General features: G+C 51.0%; 1 protein-coding gene across 1 annotated transcript in view; it reads right to left on the bottom strand.

Moving 5' to 3' along the window:
• The window catches only part of GNG7 (G protein subunit gamma 7), a 187,422-nt gene extending 170,388 nt beyond the window's left edge, over positions 1 to 17,034 (bottom strand). Inside the window, exon 1 of the mRNA XM_030795941.1 lies at positions 16,951 to 17,034. The gene's annotated coding sequence lies outside the window, so the exon portion shown is untranslated. The remainder of the gene's footprint in view (positions 1 to 16,950) is intronic.
• Positions 17,035 to 21,584: the final 4,550 nt, after the last annotated feature.

The following is a 21,584-nucleotide window of genomic DNA, read 5'->3' as shown; positions in this document are numbered from 1 at the left end:
CTTAAGCCCAGGAGGTGGAGGTTGCGGTGAGCCGAGATTGCACCATTGCACTCCAGCCTGGGCAACAAGAGTGAAACTCCATCTCAAAAAACAAACAAAAAAAAGTGCTGGGGTGACAGGAGTGAGCCACCAGCCTGGCCAAGAAGTTTAAATCATGATGCAGGCTGGGTGCAGTGGCTCATGCCTGAAATCCCAGCACTTTGGGAGGCTGAGGCGGGCGGATCACGAGGTCAGGAGATCGAGACCATCCTGGCTAACATGGTGAAACCCCGTCTCTACGAAAAATACAAAAAATTAGCCAGGCGTGGTGGTGGGTGCCTGTAGTCCCAGCTACTCGGGAGGCTGAAGCAGGAGAATGGCATGAACCCAGGAGGCGGAGCTTGCAGTGAGCCAAGATCGCGCCACTGCACTCCAGCCTGGGCCACAGAGGCAGACTCCACCTCAAAAAAAAAAAGAAAAATCGTGATGCGAAGATGAAAAGCAAAGTTTGCAGGAGAAGGATGGAGTCAGTGTCTGTGCTCTGGGGAGGTGGGGAGTTCCCTCAGGAAGAATGACCGACCTCAGAGTAGCTCGTAGGTGAGCTAAGGCCACCTGGGCTGGGAGAACCAGGTTAACAGCACCAGTGGGAAGTCACTAGGGTCTCGAGGACCCCCAACAGGGAGAGAGCAACAGAGCACCTCACCCCTACGTATTCTTTCCCAAAACCCATAACCCCGGTCTGACCATGAGAGCAATATCTGACAAACCTAGATCAGAAGTAAGTCCACACAATACCCAGACAGTCCTCCTAAGACCGTCCACATCACGAGAGGCAAGGAACATCTAAGACATGGTCCCAACCCGGAAGAATCCCCGGAGATGAGCCGGCTAAATGTCACGTGGGATTCTAGGCGGGTCCTGGGGCGGGAAAGGACATTAGGGTAAGATTAATGACATTTGAATAAAGTGTGGAGTTGACAGAAATGAACCCATTGTTCGCTGGGTGCAGTGGCTCACGCCTGTCCTCCTAACACTTTGGGGGTCCAGGGTGGGAGGATCCTTGAGTCCAGGAGTTCAAGACCAGCCTGGGCAAAATAGCGAGACCTCATCTCTACAATAAAACAACAATTAGCCAGGCATGGGGTTGCGTGCCTGTGGTCCCAGCTACTCAGGAGGCTGAGGTGAGAGGATCGTTTGAGCCCGGGAGTTGGAGGCTGCAGTGAGCCATGACCACACCACTGCACTTAAGCCTGGGTGACAGAGTAAGACTCTGCCTCAAAAAACAAATGTAAATTTAAATTTAAAAAATATTACTTTTAATGGCAAAGACCACAATTACGTTTGCCCCAACATAATAAATACATAAAATAAATAAATAAATGAGAAAAAAATAAAAATAATGCAAAAAAAAGGAAAAAAAAACAAAATGCCAATCATACAATGCATGGCACCATGCTATAGGGGAAAACATTATTATATATAATTGTTCCCAAATCATTAAGCCCTTCTCATTATGGAGGCTTTAGGAATAAACGCTCCTAACAAGACCATATTTGGGCTGGGCTTGGTGGGCCTCCCAGCACTTTGGGAGGCCAAGGCGGGTGGATCACCTGAGGTCAGGAGTTCGAGACCAGCCTGGCCATCACGGTGAAACCCCGTCTCTACTAAAAATACAAAAATTAACCGGGTGTGGTGGTGGACGCCTGTAATCCCAGCTACTCAGGAGGCTGGGGCAGGAGGATCACTTGAAATCGGGAGGCGGAGGTTGCAGTGAGCCGAGATGGCGCCATTGCACTCCAGCCTGGGCTGCAGAGTGAGACTACAACTCAAAAAAAAAAACATATTCGATGGAATTCTCTGAAGTTAACTGTTAGAGCTCTGACAACACAGAGGCTGAAATGACATGACAAATGCTCAAGTACAAAGTTCCAAGATAAGTCCCAGCATGACCACTAACTCGTGAAACCTCCAGACCTCAGTTTTGCCATCCGTAAAGCATGCGAGATGGACTCGAGGGCCAACACGCTTTTTCGGTAAGAGTCCAGATATCCAGTGTTTTCAGCCTTGCGGTGGAGCCACTCTCTACGGCAACGATTTAACTACACCATGGTAGCAGAATACACAGAGCGGTGTGCCAATAAAACATTATTTCTGGACACTAAAATCTGAATGCCATATAATTGTCATGTGTCATGGCCTTTTGACTTTTGTTTTTTGCTTCTTTTGCCAGTGGGTAGAAGCAGGGCTTCCTTTGACTTTGTTTTTCCAACCATTTAAAAATGGAGGCCGGGCACGTCTGTAATCCCAGCACTTTGGGAGGCTGAGGTGAAAGGATCGCTTGATGTCAGGAGTTCAAGACCAGTCTGGCCAACACGGCAAAACCCCATCTCTACTAAAAATACAAAAATTAGCCGAGTGTGGTGTCAGGCACTTGTAATCCCAGCTACTCGGGAGGCTGAAGCAGGAGAATGGCTTGAACCGGGAGGCAGAGTTTGCAGTAAGCTGAGATCACGCCACTGCACTCCAACCTAGGCGACAGAACAAGATTCTGTCTCAAAAAAGTAAAATAAAATAAAAATAAAAATGGGATAATCACTCTTAGCCCAGGGGCCACATATAAAACCAGGCTGTGGGCCAGAGGTGGCCCAAGGGCAGTGGTTACTGACTCCTGGACTGGACGTGCTCCAAGCCCCTCCTCAGCTGCCTTTCTAAGATTCTCTGATTACAAATCCATGTGAGTTTTTCTATTTTAACCTGTTGGCTCAGATCTTTTTTTTTTTCTTCTTGAGATAGGGTCTTGCTCTGTCACCCAGGCTGGAGTGCAGTGGCACAATCTCGGCTCACTACAGCCTCCACCTCCCAGATTCAACCAATCCTCCCACCTCAGCCTCCCAAGTATCTGGGGTTACAGGCATGCACCACCACGCCCAGCTAAGCTTTGTATTGTTAATAAAGATGGGGTTTCGCCATGTTGGCCAGGCTGGTCTCCAACTCCTGACCTCAAGTGATCCACCCACCTCAGCCCCCCAAAGTGCTGGGATTACAGGTGCGAGCCACTGCGCCCGGCCAGGGCAGTGAAACTATAGGATACCACAATGGTGGACACATATCCTTACACCCTTCTCCAAACCCGTAGAATCTTTAACATCAAGAGTGAACTCCAGTAGAGACTGGGGACTGTGGGTGACAATGATGTGTCAACGTGGGTTCATCCATTGTGATTATAAGGAATGCACCACTCTGGTATGGGGTGCTGGTAGTTGGGGAGGCTGTGCCTGTGGGTTGCAGGGGGGTGTATGGGAACTTTCTGTTCTTACCGCTCAATTTTGCTGTAAACCTAAAATAGCTCTAAAAAAATAAAGTCTATTTAAAAACCCAACTGTATCTTTGTACTTTAATGCAATCACAGAATCATAAAATCTTATTAGAAATGGTTTCAGCAGGGCTCACTGGCGCATGTCCGTAATCCCAGCACTTTGGGAGGACGGGATGGGAGGACTGCTTGAGCTCAGGAGTTTGAGACCAACCTGGGCAACATGGCGAGACCCCACCTCTACTAAAAATGGAAAAATTAGCCAGTCGTGGTGTTACATGCTTACAGTCCCAGCTACTCAGGAGGCTGAGGTGGGAGGATCACTTGAGCCTGGGAGGCGGAGGTTGCAGTGAGCTAAGATTGCATCACTACACTCCGGCCTGGGCAACACAGCAAGACTTTGCCTCAAAAAAATTAAAATAAAAAAATAATAATAAAAGGAAAAGAGCCGGGTGCGGTGGCTCACGCCTGTCATCCCAGCACTTTGGGAGGCCGAGGCGGGTGGATCACGAGGTCAGGAGATCAAGACCATCCTGGCTAACACAGTGAAACCCCGTCTCTACCAAAAATACAAAAAAATTAGCCGGGGATGGTGGCGGGCGCCTGCAGTCCCAGCTACTCGGGAGGCTGAGGTGAGAGAATGGCGTGAACCCAGGAGGCGGAGCTTGCAGTGAGCTAAGATGGTGCCACTGCACTCCAGCCTGGGGACAGAGCGAGACTCCGTCTCAAAAAAAAAAAAAAAAAAAAAAAAAAAAAAATATATATATATATATATATATTTACAAAGTGCTTTAAAATTCCCGGTGCATCCCTGCTGTATGTGGCCAGGGCTAGGCATTTCCACCCCGTTTTACAGACCAGGAGCAGTCGGGGACACTTCTCAGAGGGCTGCGTGGTCACCTGTGGCCTCCCTGCCCCCGGGTGCTTATGGGAAGGACACAATCTCAAAACTCCCACTTCCTCCTGCAGCCGCCTGTGCTCCCAGGGGCCCCTGCAGGCACAGAGTTCTCCACTGGTTGTGGGATGGTGCACGTGTAATTTTTCTGTAGTTGGGAAAGGCAGGAGGGAGGAGGAGGAAGCAGGAAGGGATTTAGCACCTGGGACCACACAGCCTGGGAAAAGCCTGAATCTCACGGCACGCAGGGGACGAAGGCGTTGGGGGTTGCACTGTGCACCCCTCCAAAGGAACGGTCCACAACCCAACCCCGCACACCTGGGAATGGGAGCTTACTTAGAATCAGGGTCTTTGCAAAAGAAACTACCATCAGAATGAACAGGCAACCTACAGAATGGGAGAAAATTTTTGCAACCTACTCATCTGACAAAGGGCTAATATCCAGAATCTACAATGAACTCAAACAAATTTACAAGAAAAAAACAAACAACCCCATCAAAAAGTGGGCAGAGGACATGAACAGACACTTCTCAAAAGAAGACATTTATGCAGCCAGAAAACACATGAAAAAATGCTCATCATCACTGGCCATCAGAGAAATGCAAATCAAAACCACAGTGAGATACCATCTCACACCAGTTAGAATGGCCATCATTAAAAAATCAGGAAACAACAGGTGCTGGAGAGGATGTGGAGAAATAGGAACACTTTTACACTGTTGGTGGGACTGTAAACTAGTTCAACCATTGTGGAAGTCAGTGTGGCGATTCCTCAGGGATCTCGAACTAGAAATACCATTTGACCCAGCCATCCCATTACTGGGTATATACGCAAAGGACTATAAATCATGCTGCTATAAAGACACATGCACACGTATGTTTATTGCGGCACTATTCACAATAGCAAAGAGTTGGAACCAAACCAAATGTCCAACAATGACAGACTGGATTAAGAAAATGTGGCACATATACACCATGGAATACTATGCAGCCATAAAAAATGATGAGTTCGTGTCCTTTGTAGGGACATGGATGAAACTGGAAAACATCATTCTCAGTAAACTATCGCAAGGACAAAAAACCAAACACCGCATGTTCTCTCTCATAGGTGGGAATTGAACAATGAGAACTCATGGACACAGGAAGGGGAACATCACACTCCGGGGACTGTTGTGGGGTGGGGGGAGGGGGGAGGGACAGCATTAGGAGATATACCTAATGCTAAATGACGAGTTAATGGGTGCAGGAAATCAACATGGCACATGGATACATATGTAACAAACCTGCACATTGTGCACATGTACCCTAAAACCCTAAAGTATAATTAAAAAAAAAAAAAAAAAAGAATCAGGGTCTTTGCAGATGACATGAGTTTAGATGCAGTCACACTGGATTAGAATGAACCCTAAATCCAACGACCGACGGCCTCTTTTTTTTTTTTTTTTTTTTTTTTTTTTTGTGAGACAGACTCTTGCTCTGTCACCCAAGCTGGAGTACAGTAGCACAATCACGGCTCACTGCAGCCTCCACTTCCCAGACTCCAACGATCCTCCCACCTCAGCCTCCTGTGTAGCTGGGACCACAGACGCATGCCAACACGCCCGGCTTATTTATGTCTTTCTGGTAGCGACGGGATTTTTTCCTGTTGCCCAGGCTGGTCTCAAACTCCTGGGCTCAAGCGATCTACCCGCCTTGGCCTCCTAAAGTGCTGGCCCAGACTGACTTTATAAGAGGAGGGAAATTTCGGCCGGGTGCAGCGGCTCACACCTATAATCCCAGCACTTTGGGAAGCCCAGGCAGGAGGATCACCTGAGGTCAGGAGTTCGAGACCAGCCTGGCCAACATGGTGAAACCCCGTCTCTACTAAAAATACCAAAAGTAGCTGGGCGTGGTGGCACACGCCTGTAATCCCAGCTACTCAGGAGGCAGGAGAATTGCTTGAACCTGGGAGGTGGAGGTTGCAGTGAGCTGAGATCACGCCACTGCACTCCAGCCTGGGCAGCAAAGCAAGATTCCATCTCAAAAAAAAAAAAAAAAAAAAAGGAGGGAAATTTCCACGGACACCCAGGGAGAAGGCCTTTTGTGATGACAGAGGTAGAAATTGGATCAATGAGGCCATAAGCCAAGGACTCCTGGAGCCCCCATGGGGTGGGAGAGGCAGGAAGTCTCCTTCCCTGGAGCCTCTGGAAGGAGCGCAGCCCTGCTCACACCGTGATTTCAGACTCCTGGTCTCCAGAACCATGAGACAACACATTTCTGTTATTTTAGCCACCCGGTCAGTGGTCATTCATGACGGCAGCGGCCCCAGGCTCCTCCTACAACTGGGCACTGCCAAGGCTGGCAAAGTCCAAGCCTTGCTTTCCGACCACACTGAAGGCACAGCCATCTCTGTGCCCAGCAGACTCTGCCAGGACATCTGCATTTGAACTTGGCTGGATTCGCCTCTTTTCTTTGATTCCTCCTGGCTTTGTTGTCCATCGAGTTAGGGAGTTTTTTAAGAAAGCCAGGGCAGCAGTCTTGGGCTTGTCAACAAAGGTCAAATGAACAATGAAATCTGGCGTGGTGGCTCACACCTGTAATTCTAGAACTTGGGCCGGCCGAGGTGGGCGAATTGCTTGAGCCCAGGAGTTCAAGACCAGCCTGGACAACACAGCAAGACCCCGTCTCTACAAAAAATACAAAAATTAGCCAGGTGTGCCAGTATATGCTTGTGGTCTCAGCTATCTGGGAGGCGGAGGCAGGAGGATCACTTGAGCCTGGGAGTTCAAGGTTGCAGTGAGCTGTGATTGTGCCACTGCACTCCAGCCTGGGTAACAGAGTAAGCCCCTATCTCATTAAAAAGAAAAGTAGACGTTCAGCCAGGCACAGTGGTTCACGTCGGTAATCCCAACACTTTGGGAGTCCGAAGTGGGTGGATCACTTGAGCTCAGGGGTTCAAGACCAGCCTGGGCAACATAGTGAGACTCCATCTCTACAAAAAATTAGCTGGATATGGTGACATGTGCCTGTAGTACCAGCTACTCTGGAGGCTGAGGCAAGAGGATCACTTGAGCTCAGGAGTTTGAGACCAGTCTAGGCAACATAGCAATATCCCATCTCTACCAAAAAAAAAAAAAAAAAAAATTAGGGGGCATAGTGATCTCTGCCTGTATTCCCAGCTACTCAGGAGGTCGAGGTCGGAGGATTGCTTGAGCCAGGGAGGTGGAGGTTGCAGTGAGCCAAGATCGCGCCACTGTACTCCAGCCTGGGTGACAGAGCAAGACTCTGTCTCAAAAAAAAAAAAAAAGAAAAGAAAAGCAGACTTTCAACTAATTAACGTACATCAAAGGTAATGTTTTTCTACTTTACCATCTTCCAAAGAGTAACTCTACAGAAACTGCAAAAAGGTAACCATTTCTGCAAACCAGGGTCTCTCCCCGGGCACTGTGGACATCGGGGCTCTGGACCATTCGCTGGGGTGTGGCCATCCTGGGCACTGCGGGGCACTGAGCAGTGTCCCTGGCATCCACCCACTCCATGCCAGGAGCAGCCCCAGTCGTGACAGCCACAAATGACCCCAGACATCGCTCAGTGTCCCCTGAAAGCCAGAATCGCCCCCAGGGACAAGCTCTGATTTAGGGTATGGCTGGACATGAGACAGAGACAGCACCAGATAAATGCGTCAAGGGTTAAAGAATGAACGCCCACATTCTACCCACCACCCTCCCCCCAAGTCTCTAATCAAATGCCGCCTCCTCTTGGAGGCTCTCAGAGGTCGAGGTCCCTGCCTTCATTTTGTAAACCCATCACTCGACACAATATCAGACACTTAATGTTGTGTTGTGAACGTTAATAAATGTCTGTAAAATAAATGACTCTGACCTTGAAACGGCAATGTCTCTACGCCTAAGAAATCTTGGTTGTTTGAAGATAAAATTCTCTTCCTTTCTCTCTCCTGGGTTGGGCTACATTTGAGCTTGTGAGGCCGGGGAAGCGTAGGGGATTTGGGTCGGAAATGTCAAGGCTATCTGGAATTGGTGACACTATTTTTGGAGGAATCTACATTTTGGGAAGTTTTTTTGCTGTTGCTTTTTTTTTTTTTTTTTTTTTTTGGCAGGGAATAGCACTTAACTAGTTCAACCATAGTTTTTAGGGGAAAAAAAAAGTTTTAGTTTAAAGGATCTGTTCTACCATAGCCTGGTATAGAGCAGTGATTCTCAACCCCAGATGACTGTGGACAATGTCTGGGGACATCGGTGGCTGTCACAACTCAGAGATGCTCCTGGCGTGGAGTGGGTGGAGGCCAGGGATGCTGCTCAGCACCCTGCAGTGCCCAGGACAGCCCCACCCCAGAGAACAATCCGGTCCCCCTACCTGCAGTGCCAAGAGGGAGCCCCTACATTATTTGGGAAAACGTCAAGTCTGCTTCCTGATCACATTGGACACCGGAATAAACTCCCGATGGGGCAGACGGTGTAAACCAGGGGGACCCCCTGCTTCTGGGATTCACCTCCTCTTTCCCTCCCCACTCAGGGTGTGGATTTCAACGTGTGCAGCCTCCTGGGACCTCAGCAGGGCAGAAAATCATGGGACGCAGAGTCTCTTGGAGTCTGTGGACTCCCCTAGCCCAGGTGTGATCTGCTCCCTGAGGGACACTGGGCTATGTCTGGGGACATCTGTGGTGGTCACAAGTGGAGGTGCTCCTGGCGTGGAGTGGGTGGAGGCCAGGGACGCTGCTCAGCACCTCAGGACCTGCAGTGCCCAGGACAGCCCCGCCGCAGAGAATGACCTTACTCAGGCCATCCCAGAGTAGGGTCAAACGCGAGCTCAGGAGTTCGAGACCAGCCTAGGCAATACAGGGGGACCTCCATGTTTACAAAAAAATTTTTTTAATTAGCTGGGCATGGTGGTGTGCATCTGTAGTTCCAGCTACTCTGGGAGGCGGAGGTGGGAGGATTGCTTGAGCCCGGAGTTTGAGGCTGCAGTGAGCCAGGCTGAGAAAATGTGTGGTGAGTGGCATGGGGAGACCTAGCACCCTCTGTGTACCCGCCAAGATGGGCCAGTCTCCACCAATCCGTTCCCTGGCAAACCTGTATTCTACTCAAAGCTTCCTCGTGGACTCCTGTCTGGACCTTCCTCAGCCCCCTCTCTACCCCCCGGACGACTTCTTATCACCCTGCACCTATACAGCTCCTGGAACACGCAGGCCCAAGGCCCCCACCTCTGTGCCACCCTGGGCTCAGGCCCCTCTGACCCGGACTGCCATCTCCACGGCCCCCACACCAGCACACAGATGCCTCATTCACGTGGTGCTCCCAGGGCCTGGCACCAGTTCTGAGGCTTAAAATAGGCACACAACGGGCCTTTGTCGGATAGAGGAAGGAAGGAAGGAGCGTTTCAGACAAAGGAGACAGCAACGGCAGCGTCCAGGAAACGCAGGGGCACCGGGGAGGTGGATGGAGCCAAGGTGGCGGGGGGGGGTACTTGAAGGGTCAGGGAGCAGGGCCAGACCACAGAGGACCCCATGAGGAACTGGGGTGCCATCATGCGGGTGCTGACTTGGCAGGGGGCAGGGAAGTGACCGTCTGATCAGTGCCCAGGAAGCTTACTAGGAAGGTCCTGCTGGAGCTGGAGAAACCAGAGGCTGATTCGTCACCTCGGAGCCTCCCGCCAGGGATGACGAGGCTGTCAGCTCAAGAGAGAACACTGGGATGGGAAAGAAAGCAGACAGAAGGGGCCGGGCACAGGGGCTCACGCCTGTAATCCCAGCACTTCAGGAGGCCGAGGTGGGCAGATTACCTGAGGTCAGGAGTTCGAGACCAGCCTGGGCAACATGGTGAAGCCCTGTCTCTACTAAAAATACAAAAATTATCTGGGTGTGGTGGCGTGCGCCTGTAATCCCAGCTACTCGGGAGGCTGAGGCAGGAGAATCACTGGAACCTGGGAGGCGGAGGTTGCAATGAGTCGAGATCACACCACTGCACTCCAGCCTGGGAGACAGAGTGAGACTGTCAAAAAAAAAAAAAAAAGAAAAGAAAGAAAGAGAGGGAGGGGAGAGAGAGAGGAGAAAGAAAGAGAGAAAGAGAAAGAAAAAGAAAGAAAGAGAGAGAGAAAGAGAGAGAAAAAAAGAAAGAAAGAAAGAAAAGAAAGAAAGAAAAGAAAAAAGAAAAGAAAAGAAGGAAGGAAGGAAGGAAGGAAGGAAGGAAGGGAAGGACGGAGGGAGGAAGGAAGGAAGAAAGGAAAGGAGGGAGGGAGGAAGGAAGGAAAGGACAGAGGGAGGAAGGAAGGAAGGAAGAAAGGAAAGGAAAGGAGGGAGGGAGGAAGGAAGAAAAGGAGGGAGGGAGGAAGGAAGGAAGGAAGGAAAGGAGGGAGGGAGGAGGAAGGAAGGAAGGAAGGAAGGAAAGGAGGGAGGGAGGAAGGAAGGAAAGGAGGGAGGGAGGGAGGAAGGAAGGAAGAAAGAACCACTAAACAAACATCCCAAGCTTCAGTGGGCTGCCTGTGCCCAGGAAAAAGCCATTTACATCCCAGCACCGTGCTTCATTGCCCAAAGGCAAAAGCAGCCGAGCGTGTGTTGCTGGATGGATGGATGAGCACAGCTCAGCCTGTCCACGCACCGGAACACGACTCGGCCCTGAAAAGGGTCGAGGTTCTGACGCATGCCACAGCATGGATGCACCTTGAGCATGTCACAAGCAGTGAGAGACGCCAGACACAAAAGGCCACACAGTGTGTGACCCATTTCTTTGAAATGTCTAGGACAGGCCAGTCCAGAGACAGGAGGGAGAGGTGTGGGTGCCAGGGCTGGGGGAGGGGGTGGAGAGTCCCCCTCAGGGGGACGAGAGATTTTACTGGGCGATGGAATCTTGTGTTTGTTTGTTTGTTTTTTGAGATGGAGTCTCACTCTGTCACCCAGGCTGGAGTGCAGTGCTCACCTCAACCTCCGCCTCCCGGGTTCAAGCCGTTCTCCTGCCTCAGCCTCCTGAGTAGCTGGGATTACAGGCGCCCGCCACCACGCCCAGCTAATTTTTGTATTTTTAGTAGAGACGGGGTTTCGCCATGTTGGCCAGGCTGGTCTCGAACTCCTGGCCTCAAGTGATCCTCCCACTTTGGCCTCCCAAAATGCTGGGATCACAGGAATGTTCTGAAAGGGGCTTATAGGGATGTTTGCACAGCTGATAAAATTATTTAAAAGATGGAACTGCATCTTTAAAAGGTCTGAATGTTATGAAGTATAAATCACACCTCAATTTTTATCATAAAAAGCAGTAAGATTTTTCCTTTTGCGAGGTTCAAGTAACTGTTCATGGAAGCATCTCGGAGCTGCCCACAAACCCCACCGCCCACCCGTGTCAGGAGCCGATGTGGGGGAGGAACCACACAGAGAGAGCGTGGCCCACTCATGCCGCAGGATGGGGGAGGAGGAAGAGGACAGGAGTGACCCCTCGGGGGCCACTGTGTGACTGAGGACGGGTCGGCCCATCTCCTTAGCTCTCACACTCATCTGTAAGGTCTCCTGGGTGACATAAACCATGAACATTTTTCTCTAACCCTTAAGAGACAGAGGCCAGGCCAAAGAGTGCATGTAAAAAAAGCAGTGACAAGTGAAGTCAAGAAATATCAACGAGCGGGGAGAGGCGCCCGACATCACCAAGGACGCAGAATTGCAGAAATCAGCCGTGAAAGGACACAGCGGCAGGGCGCGGTGGCTCACGCCTGTCACCCCAGCACTTTGGGAGGCCGAGGTGGGTGGATGACCTAAGGTCAGGAGTTCGAGGCCAGCCTGGCCAACATGGTGAGACCCGCCCCCCCACCCCCCATCTCTACTAAAAATACAAAAATTAGCCAGGCGTGGTGGCGCATGCCTGTAATGGAAGCTACTCAGGAGGCTGGGGCAGGAGAATCACTTGAACCCAGGAGGCGGAGGTTGCAATGAGACAAGATGGCGCCACTGCACTCCAGCCTGGGCAATGGAATGAGACCGCATCTCAAAAACAAAAGACAGGCCGGGTGCCGTGGCTCACGCTTATAATCACAGCACTTTGGGAGGCCGAGGTGGGTGGATCACCAGAGGTCAAGAGTTCCAGACCAGCCTGGCCAACACAGTGAAACTCCGTCTCTACTAAAAATACAAAAATTAGCTGGGTGTGGTGGCGGGTGCCTGTAGTCCCAGCTACTCGGGAGGCTGAGGCAGGAGAATAGCTTGAATCCGGGAGGCGGAGGTTGCAGTGAGCTGAGATCGTGTCACTACACTCCAGCCCGGGCAACAGAACGAGACCATGTCTCAAAAATAAAAGGACAGGCCGGGTGCGGTGGCTCACGCCTGTAATCCCAGCACTTTGGCAGGCCGAGGTAGGTGGATCACCTGAGGTCAGGAGTTTGAGACCAGCCTGGGCAATATGGTAAAACCCCGTCTCTACTAAAAATATAAAAATTAGCCGGGTGCAGTGGTGCACGCCCGTAATCCCAGCTACTCAAGAGGCTGAGGCAGAAGAATCGCTTGAGCCCTGGAGGCGGAGGTTGCAGTGAGCCAAGATTGCACCATTGCACTCCAGCATGGGTGACAGAGAAAGACTGTGTCTCAAAAAAAAAAAAAAAGCACCAGCTCCCAAGCCCACAGAGACCAGGCACGACCTTCTCGTAAGAAACCATGAAGCATCTTCAAAAATACAAACGACCCGGTGGATATGATTTTAAAGACCATCGCTGCTTCCAGGTGCAACTGAAAAAATCCGAATAACACCTTGAATGAAGAAAGGAGTGTTTTCCACTACTACTCAGTGAACAGGAAAAATGCCTCCATTCAGTAAACACGAAGCTGAATTGTCTACGCGTGAGGGTAATTTGTGTTTAGTTCTCTTTGCCGTCAAACAGTGGGGCCCCAGGGTTTATTAAGCATGAAACAAGAACAGAAAATAACGGCATCAGTCAAAGGATGTTTTCTAAATTAAGCTCCTCTGTAAGATCGAGATGCACCTGCAGAATTTGAGCTTCACTGGAAGCTTCACGTTCCAGGTTAAAATCAATAAAACACATTGCAAACATTGTCATCTTCCAATGCCTGCAAGTGACAACTTCAGCCCATCTTCTAAATCAGTACTAAGTGTTCAAAAGCCACATAAAAGGCCCACCTAGAAAGGAGTAGCCTTTTCTTTTTTTTTTCTTTTTTTTTTGAGACAGAGTCTCGCTCTGTGGCCCAGTGTGGAGTGCAGTGGTACGATCTCAGCTCACTGCAACCTCTGCCTCCCGGGTTCAGGTGATTCTCCTGCCTCAGCCCCCCAAGTAGCTGGGATTACAGGCGTGTGCTACCATGCCCAGTTAGTTTTTATATTTTTAGTACAGATGGGGTTTCACCATGTTGGCCAGGATGGTCTTGAACTCCTGACCTCAAGTGACCCACCCACTTCGGCCTCCCAAAGTGCTGAGATTACAGGCGTGAGCCACCGCGCCCAGCCATAAGTAGGCATTTCTAATGTTTTCTAAAAGCTGTGAGACCTTACTTCTCCCCTCTCAAAATGATAGCACTAAATGACTTAAAAACAATCCCCAATTCTGAATGGCCCCACTTCCTGCACATCAAAGGGGAGATGAGGTCGTTAAAGGAGAAAATAAATCAGTTTTGTCTATAACAAGGGTTCCACACTGGAGTGTCTCTGTCTCTACAGGACACTGGGTGATGTCCGGAGACATCTGTGGTTGTCACGATGTGGGGAGTTCCTGGTGTGGAGTGGGTGGAGGCCAGGGACACTGCTCGGCACCCTGCAGTGCCCAGAAGGCCCCACCCCAGAGGACGATCAGATCCCAAATGTCTGCAGCACTGGGATAGAGAGACCCAAACACACCCCATGAATTGAAGTTGTAAACTCAAAATTTCAAGCATATAATCACAGCTCGATGTGGTTCCTTACGGGGTGCCCCTAAATTGGAATGACCCAGGCAGCCTTCTCTTAAGCAGGTGCATCCGTTACTTAACGAGCTTTGAGAATCACCTGCCACCAGGCGTGGGGGAAAGTCTTTCTTTTCAGTTTTTTACTCACTTTTAATAATATGGAGACATGCTCCATATTTGAGACTCTGTCTCAACATAATAATAATAATAATAATTAATAATAATAATAATGAGATTTTTTTTGTTGTTGCAGTCCTTTTTTTTCTTTCTTTTTTTTCTTTTTTTTTTTTTTTTTTTTTTTTTGAGGGAGAGTCTCTCTCTGTTGCCCAGGCTGTAGTGCAGTGGTGCAATCTCTGCTCACTGCAACCTCCACCTCCTGGGTTCAAGCGATTCTCCTGCTTCAGCCTCCCAACTAGCTGGGATTACAGGCAAACGCCACCATGCCCAGCTAATTTTTGATATTTTTAGTAGAGACAGGTTTTTGCTATATTGGCCAGGCTGGTCTCGAAATCCTGACCTCAGGTGATCCACCCGCCTCGGCCTTCCAAAGCGCGGGGATTACAGGCATGAGCCACCACAACCAGCCATGCAGATTATTTTTAAAAGCTTCTGGGGGTGACCCTGATGTGTGCTCCTAAGGTTGCAGGACTAGGGTCAAGTTCCAGTCACTTCCTTTCCTCTCCTCTGTGACAACCCAGTCATCGCACTCCTCCATCTCCAAACCCACCAAAGAAAAAAACTGGATTGAGTCCATTATTCTCCGTGCTTCAGATGCCCTCACTATGTGCTAGGAAATATTCCACGCATACATCCCGTAATTCGACCCTGAGAGGCACATGCTACTGTTTTTATTATTCCCGCTTTGCAGGGGAGTAAACAACACCTTCAAAAAATGATACAGCCAACCGCGCAGCGAGAGGCAGGGTCGGAACACACACAGGCGCACCTCCCAGAGGCCCCCGACACTCCATCAAGGCAAGATCACAGCATCCCACGACGGGAACAAGTTTGTGAACTTGGCATTTGCCTCGCTGACACCTAGCAACCGTGTGAAGACGCTTAGCTGGGGATCCGCTGCCTCTGTTCATCAAGCCTGTCTTCCACCGCCCACCTCCCAACCCCTAGCAACCCCCGCTCCCCAGGAAAAATAAAGTGCCACCCACGTCGCTCAATAGCACCGTCCCAAAAACTCCCACTTTAGTTCCTGAAAAATTCAGTCACCGACAGGAGCCTTGCTCCTTCCTGAAGCGTTCTCCTTGGCACCCTATATCCTAGAAATAAACCTCAAAAAGTATTCCGAACTCCCGTCTCCTTCAACTCACTGTTCCCACGGGGGTTCTGCCCCGTGCCCAGTTCTAGAGCAAACAATTAACATCTCCCCCAAAAGTAGAAGTGTGAGTCCTCTCCAAATTCCTTTTAACTGCATCCTACCTGAGACACCTCCCCAAACCCCGTTTTCCTCCTGATTAGTCAATGTCTAGCAAAACACCTGCCCCCAGGTGTCTCCAGCCTGGGACCTTACCCCCACCTCCCTTCTCACAACTTCACCCTAACTTCCTTCTCCCTGAACCCCCCTCCACCCCACACACTCACAAGCTCCCCAGTTCCCCTGATAGCCCCCAGACCCCTTCTGGAACAAGCCTGACCCCCACCTGTATGCTCCAGCGACTCCCTGGCTCACCCCAACTTTGTCCTTCTGCCCCTTTTCAGCTAACCCTAACCCCTGGCCGTCAATCACAGTCCCTCCAATCTTCACCAACCCCATTCCTCACTCCTCTCCCCAGACAACCTCAACATCTAATTCCCTCTGCAGCCCCCTCTCCAATGAACCCCACTTCAAACTCCATCCCCAGCCCCCTCTCCAGCTCCCTGCAAACCTCAACCCCACTCCCAGCTCCCTCTTCAAATAAGCTGCACCCTTGACTCAACCCCTGTTCCCCTCTCCAGTTAATCTCAACCCCCAACACCATCTCTGGCGCCCTCCCCAGCTAACTCAGATTTCCAATTCCACCTCCAGCCCCTCCCCAGCTAACCTTCACCTACAATTCCAGCCCCCTCCCCAGCTAGCTTGGACCTCCAATCCCACTCCAAGCCCCCTCGGCAGCTACCCTCGACCTGTGACTCTAGCCCCCTCCCCAGCAAACTCAGACCTCCAATTCCACCACCAGCCCCTTCCTAGCTAACTTGGACCTGCAATTCCAGACCCCTCCCCAGATAGCTCAGACCTCCAGTCCCACTCCAAGCCCCCTCCCCAGCTAACCTCGACCTGCCACTCCAGCAGCCCCCTCCCCAGCAAACTCAAGACCTCCAATTCCACCCCAGCTCCCTCCCCAGCAAACTCAAGACCTCCAATTCCACCACCAGCCCCTTCCTAGCTAACCTGGACCTGCAATTCCAGACCCCTCCCCAGCTAACTCAGAACTCCAATCCCACCTCCAGCCCCCTCCCCAGCTAACCTGGACCTGCAACTCCAGCCTCCTCCCAGCTAGCCCTGATTTCTAAGTGGAGTCCAATGCCCAGACCCAACCCTTCCCCAGCTAACCTCGATCTGCACCTCCTGCCCCTTCCCCAGCTAACCTCGATCTGCACCTCCTGCCCCGTCCCCAGCTAACCTCGACCTGCAACTCCTGCCCCTCCCCAGCTAGCCCTGAGCCCCAAGTGCAGTCCCAGTCCCCAGCCCCAGCCCCTCCCCAGCTAACTTCGACCCCCCAAGCGCAGCCCCGTCCCCAATTCCAACCCCAGCCTCCAGTTGCAGCCCGGGTCCCCAGCCCCAGCCCGCCTCCTCAGCCGACTCCGACCCCCAACTCGGTCCGCAGCCGAATCCGAGCTGTCCCAGTCCCTTCTCCGGGACGCCGGCCGCGCCCTCACTCCCCCTGGCCCGGTTCGCGGCCGCCCTTACCTGCGCTTGGGCCCGGCGGCCGCCTCAGCCCCGCCGCGCAGCCAACCCTCCGCCCCGGCCCGCGAGCGCTCGCTCCCCTCTGCGGGGGCAGGGCCGACACTCGGGGGGCGGGCCCTGGCGTCCCGGCAAGACCAATCGCGAGCCCCGGCGGCGGGAGGCCGGAGCGGGGGCGGGGCGCGGGGCAGGCAGCGGGGTAGGCTGCGCCCAGGAGAGCGGGGCGGGGCTCCGGGCGCGGGCGGGGCCGGGGGGCGGGGCGAAGAGCGGCTTTCCAGGGTGACTTCGTGACGTCAGGAAGGCGCGAGTCGCTTCGCGAGTTCGAATCCCGCGCTAGGTGAGCGGGTTCGAATCCTGCATGCCGGTTTCGGGGGCTCATTTGCTGGGGAAGAATGTTGGTGATCATAACTGCTGCACCGCTTTCTTGAAGACTTTATAGGCTCCCTCTCGTGGGACCCTCTGCATAAGGCCAGAAGACAAGATTACTATCCGCATTTTACAGAGGTGGAAACTGGGTCTCAGAAAGGTGAAACCTAAGGTCATTTGCCCAAGCCTGTCTCATCATTTCCAAGATTTCTCAGTTTCCTAACTCATGGCCCTGGACCCACAAATTCCTGGGCGCCAACACAGATGGAATGAACCAGAATCCTATAGGGAACTGGACCCTGAAATCTGTTTTGTTTTGTTTTCATTTCGTTTTTGAGACAGAGTCTCACTCAATTGCCGTGGCTGGAGTGCAGTGGTGCAATCATAGCTCACTGCAGCTTTGAAGTCCCAGACTTAAGCAGTCCTTCCACCTCAGCCTTCCAGGTAGCTGGGGCCACAGGCACGCACCACCACATCCGGCTAATTTTTGTATTATTAGTAGAGATGGGGTTTCACCATTTTGGCCAGGCTGGTCTTGAACTCCTGACCTCAGGTGATCCACCTGCCTTGGCCTCCCAAAGTGCTGGGATTACAGGCGCGAGCCACTGTGCCTGGCCCTGGCTAATTTTTTTTGTTAGAGATGGGGTCTTGCTATGTTGCCCAAGCTGGCCTTGAACTCCTGGGCTCAAGTGATTCTCCTGCCTCCGCCTCCCAAAATGCTTGGATTACAGGCCTGGAATCTTCATTTTCCACAAGCTCCCTTGGGGATACTGGAAAACACTTTGCATGTCTCCAAAAGCAGCACACAGCCCTGGAAGGAAGATGGAGCCACCATATTCTGACCTCAGGGACTTCATCCAGCGCTGACACTGTGTGTCCTTGCCGCCCCACCTGAGCCCTGTGATTGGAGCTGCTGGCCAAAATCCAAGATAAACTTCCCCAGGGTTCCTGTCATCCCTGCAAGAACCTCCCTGCTCATCCTCTGGGTTCCAGTGGCCTGTCCTGCAGGGCACAGAGAAACCTCCCTCTCCCTGCTTGCCCTTCTCCAGGCTCTCCCCAGCTGGCATCCCCCAAGAGGAATGACTGTGTAGATAGAGCCTGGGCAGGGCACGGTGGCTCACGATTGTATTCCCAGCACTTTGGGAGGCTGAAGCGGGAGGATCGCTTGAGCCCAGGAGTTCAAGACCAGCCTGGCAACATAGTGAGACCTCAACTCTACAAAAAATTTAAAATATTAGCCAGGCCTGGCGGCGCACACCAATAGTCCCAGCTACTTCGGAGGCGAAAGCAGGAGGATCGCTTGAACCTGGGAGGTTGAGGCTGCAGTGAGCTTTGATCACACCACTGTACTCCAGCCTGGGCGATAGAGTGAGACTCTGTCTCAAAAAAAAAAAAAAAAAAAAGTGTTAAATACACAATGCAATATGATTCGGCCATAACAAAGAATAAAATCCTGTCATTTGCAGCAAAATGGATGGGACTGGAGGTCATTATATTAAGTGAAAAAGTGAAATAAGCCAGACACAAGAAGACAAATAGGGCATGCTGTCACTGCTATGTGGGAGCCAGAGAATAGGATGTATTCTGCTATCAAATATAGTATTAGAATAAATTCTAATGTTTGATAGCAGAATAGGGTGGCTGTAGTTAGCAACAATGTATTGTATATTGCAAAATAGTTAGAATAATGGTGGCTCATGCCTCTAATCCCAACACTTTGGGAAGCCAAGGTAGGAGAATCCCTCGAGGGCAGGAGTTCAAGACCAGCTTGGGCAACATAGCGAAGCTTCATCTCTATTTAATTAAATCTTGTGTGTGTGTGTGTGTGTGTGTGTGTGAGATGGAATTTCGCTCTCGTTGCCCAGGCTGGTGTACAATGACGTGACCTCGGCTCACCACAACCTCCGCCTCCCGGGTTCAAGCGATTCTCCTGCCTCAGCCTTCTGAGTAGCTGGGACTACAGGAACGTCCCACCACGCCCAGCTTATTTTTTAGTACAGACGGGGTTTCACCATGTTAGCCAGAATGGTCTCGATCTCTGGACCTCGTGATCTGCCCATCTCGGCCTCCCAAAGTGCTGGGATTACAGGTGCCCACCCGGACGCGGTGGCTCACGCCTGTAATCCCAGCACTTTGGGAGGCCGAGGCGGGTGGATCACCTGAGGTCGGGAGTTTGAGACCAGCCTGACCAACATGGAGAAACCCCGTCTCTACGAAAAATACAAAATTAGCCAGGTGGGGTGGCAGGCGCCTGTAATCCCAGCTACTCGGGAGGCTGAGGCAGGAGAATGGCTTGAACCCAGGAGGCAGAGTTTGTGGTGAGCCGAGGTCGTGCCATTGCACTCCAGCCTGGGCAACGAGAGCGAAATTCCATCTCAAAAAAAAAACAAACAACCAAACACCTAGAAGAGAGTCCTTGAATTGTTCCCAACATATAGAAATGAGAAATAGTCTAAGTTATAAACACCCCAAATACCCAAACATGATCATTATATATTCTATGCATATAACAAATACCACATGTACCCCATACATAGATACGAGTATTTGTAACAATTTTGAAAAAGTGTCATGTGAAACCATGTTGGAGCCTAAGACAGATGGAAAAGGCGACACATCCCAATAGACATATTTTCACATATGTCTTGCCATTGGGCGAAGCTGGGCAGAGGGTACTGGCCCTCCTTCTATGCTATGTCTTACAACTGCATATGAATCTACAGTGATCTCAAGATTTACAATTTTAATTTAATTTTTAATGTTTCTTTTTTTGACCAGGGATGCTGCTAAATTTGAAAAAGGGAAATTGGGCCAGGTGAGGTGGCTCCAGCCTGTAATCCCAATGGGTGCCTGCAGTCCCAGCTACTCAGGAGGCTGAGACAGGAGGATCGCTGGAGCCCAGGAGTTGGAGGCTGCAGTGAGCAATGATCGAGCCACTGCCCTCATCCCTGGATGAGAGAGTGAGACCCTGTCTCAAATAAAAGGAAAGAAAGAAAGAAAATAAATAAGGCAGACGCGGGAGGATTTTCCCATCAATTTCCCTTTGGTTTTTTGTTTTGTTTGTTGTTTATTTGTTTTTTGTTTGTTTGTTTTGAGACGGAGTCTCACTCTTGTCGTCAAGGCTAAAGTACAGTGACATGATCTCAGCTCACTGCAAACTCCACCTCCCAGGTTCAAGCTATCCTCCTGCCTCAGCCTCCTGAGTAGCTCGGCTTACAGGCGCCCACCACCATGTCCAGCTAACTTTTGTATTTTTAATAGAGATGGAGCTTCACCATGTTGGCCAGCCTGGTCTCAAACTACTGACCTTAGGTGATCCACCCACCTCGGCCTCCCAAAGTGCTGGGATTACAGGCATGAGCCATTGTGCCCGGCCCCTTTCTCTTGTTTTTTTTTGGGGGGGGTTTTGTTGCTGTTGCTGATGATGTTGTTTAGACACAGGGTCTCGCTCTGTCGCCCAGGCTGGAGTGCAGTGGTTCTGTCACAGCTCACTGCAGCCTGGAACTCCCAGGCTCAAGCAATCCTCCCACCTCAGCCTCCTGAGAAGCTGGGACCGCAGATGCATGCCACCATGCCTAGCTAATTTTTACATTTTTTTTAGAGATGGGATCTTGCTATGTTGCCCAGGCTGGTCTCGAACTCCTGGGCTCAAGCGATCCTCCTGCCTCAGCCTCCCAAGTAGCTGGGACTATAGGTGTGCACCACCATGTCTGGCTAGTTATTTTGTATTTTTATTTTATGTTAAGTTATGGGATACATGTGCAGGACATGCAGGTTTGTTACATAGGTAAACGTGTGCCATGGTGGTTTGCTGCACCTATCTACCCATCATCTATGTTGTTTTGTTTTGATTTGATTTGTTTGAGACAGAGTCTCACTCTGTTGCCCAGGCTGGAGTACAGTGGCGTGATCTCGGCTCACTGCAGCGCCTCCCGGGTTCCAGCAATTTTCGTGCCTCAGCCTCCCAAGTAGCTGGGATTACAGGCGCCTGCCACCACACCTGACTAATTTTTGTATTTTTAATAGAGGCAAGGTTTTGCCATGTTGGCCAGGCTGGTCTCGAACTCCTGATCTCAAGTGATTTGCCAGCCTTGGCCTCCCAAAGTGCTGGGATTACAGGCATGAGCCACCTTATCTGGCCAACTTTTTTCACTTTTTATAATTATCTGATTCATCTAGGTGGTGGCTTGTCTTAGTATTTTGTTCCTTTTGACTGCTGAGTAATATTCTGCAATGAGGATGGGGCAAAATTTGTTCAACCATCCACCCACTGA

The sequence above is a fragment of the Nomascus leucogenys genome, chromosome 17, assembly GCF_006542625.1.
Source record: "Nomascus leucogenys isolate Asia chromosome 17, Asia_NLE_v1, whole genome shotgun sequence".
Taxonomy (NCBI): Eukaryota; Metazoa; Chordata; class Mammalia; order Primates; family Hylobatidae; genus Nomascus; species Nomascus leucogenys.
Note: the sequence above shows the minus strand (reverse complement) of the source record. Positions and strands in the feature narration are given on the sequence as shown.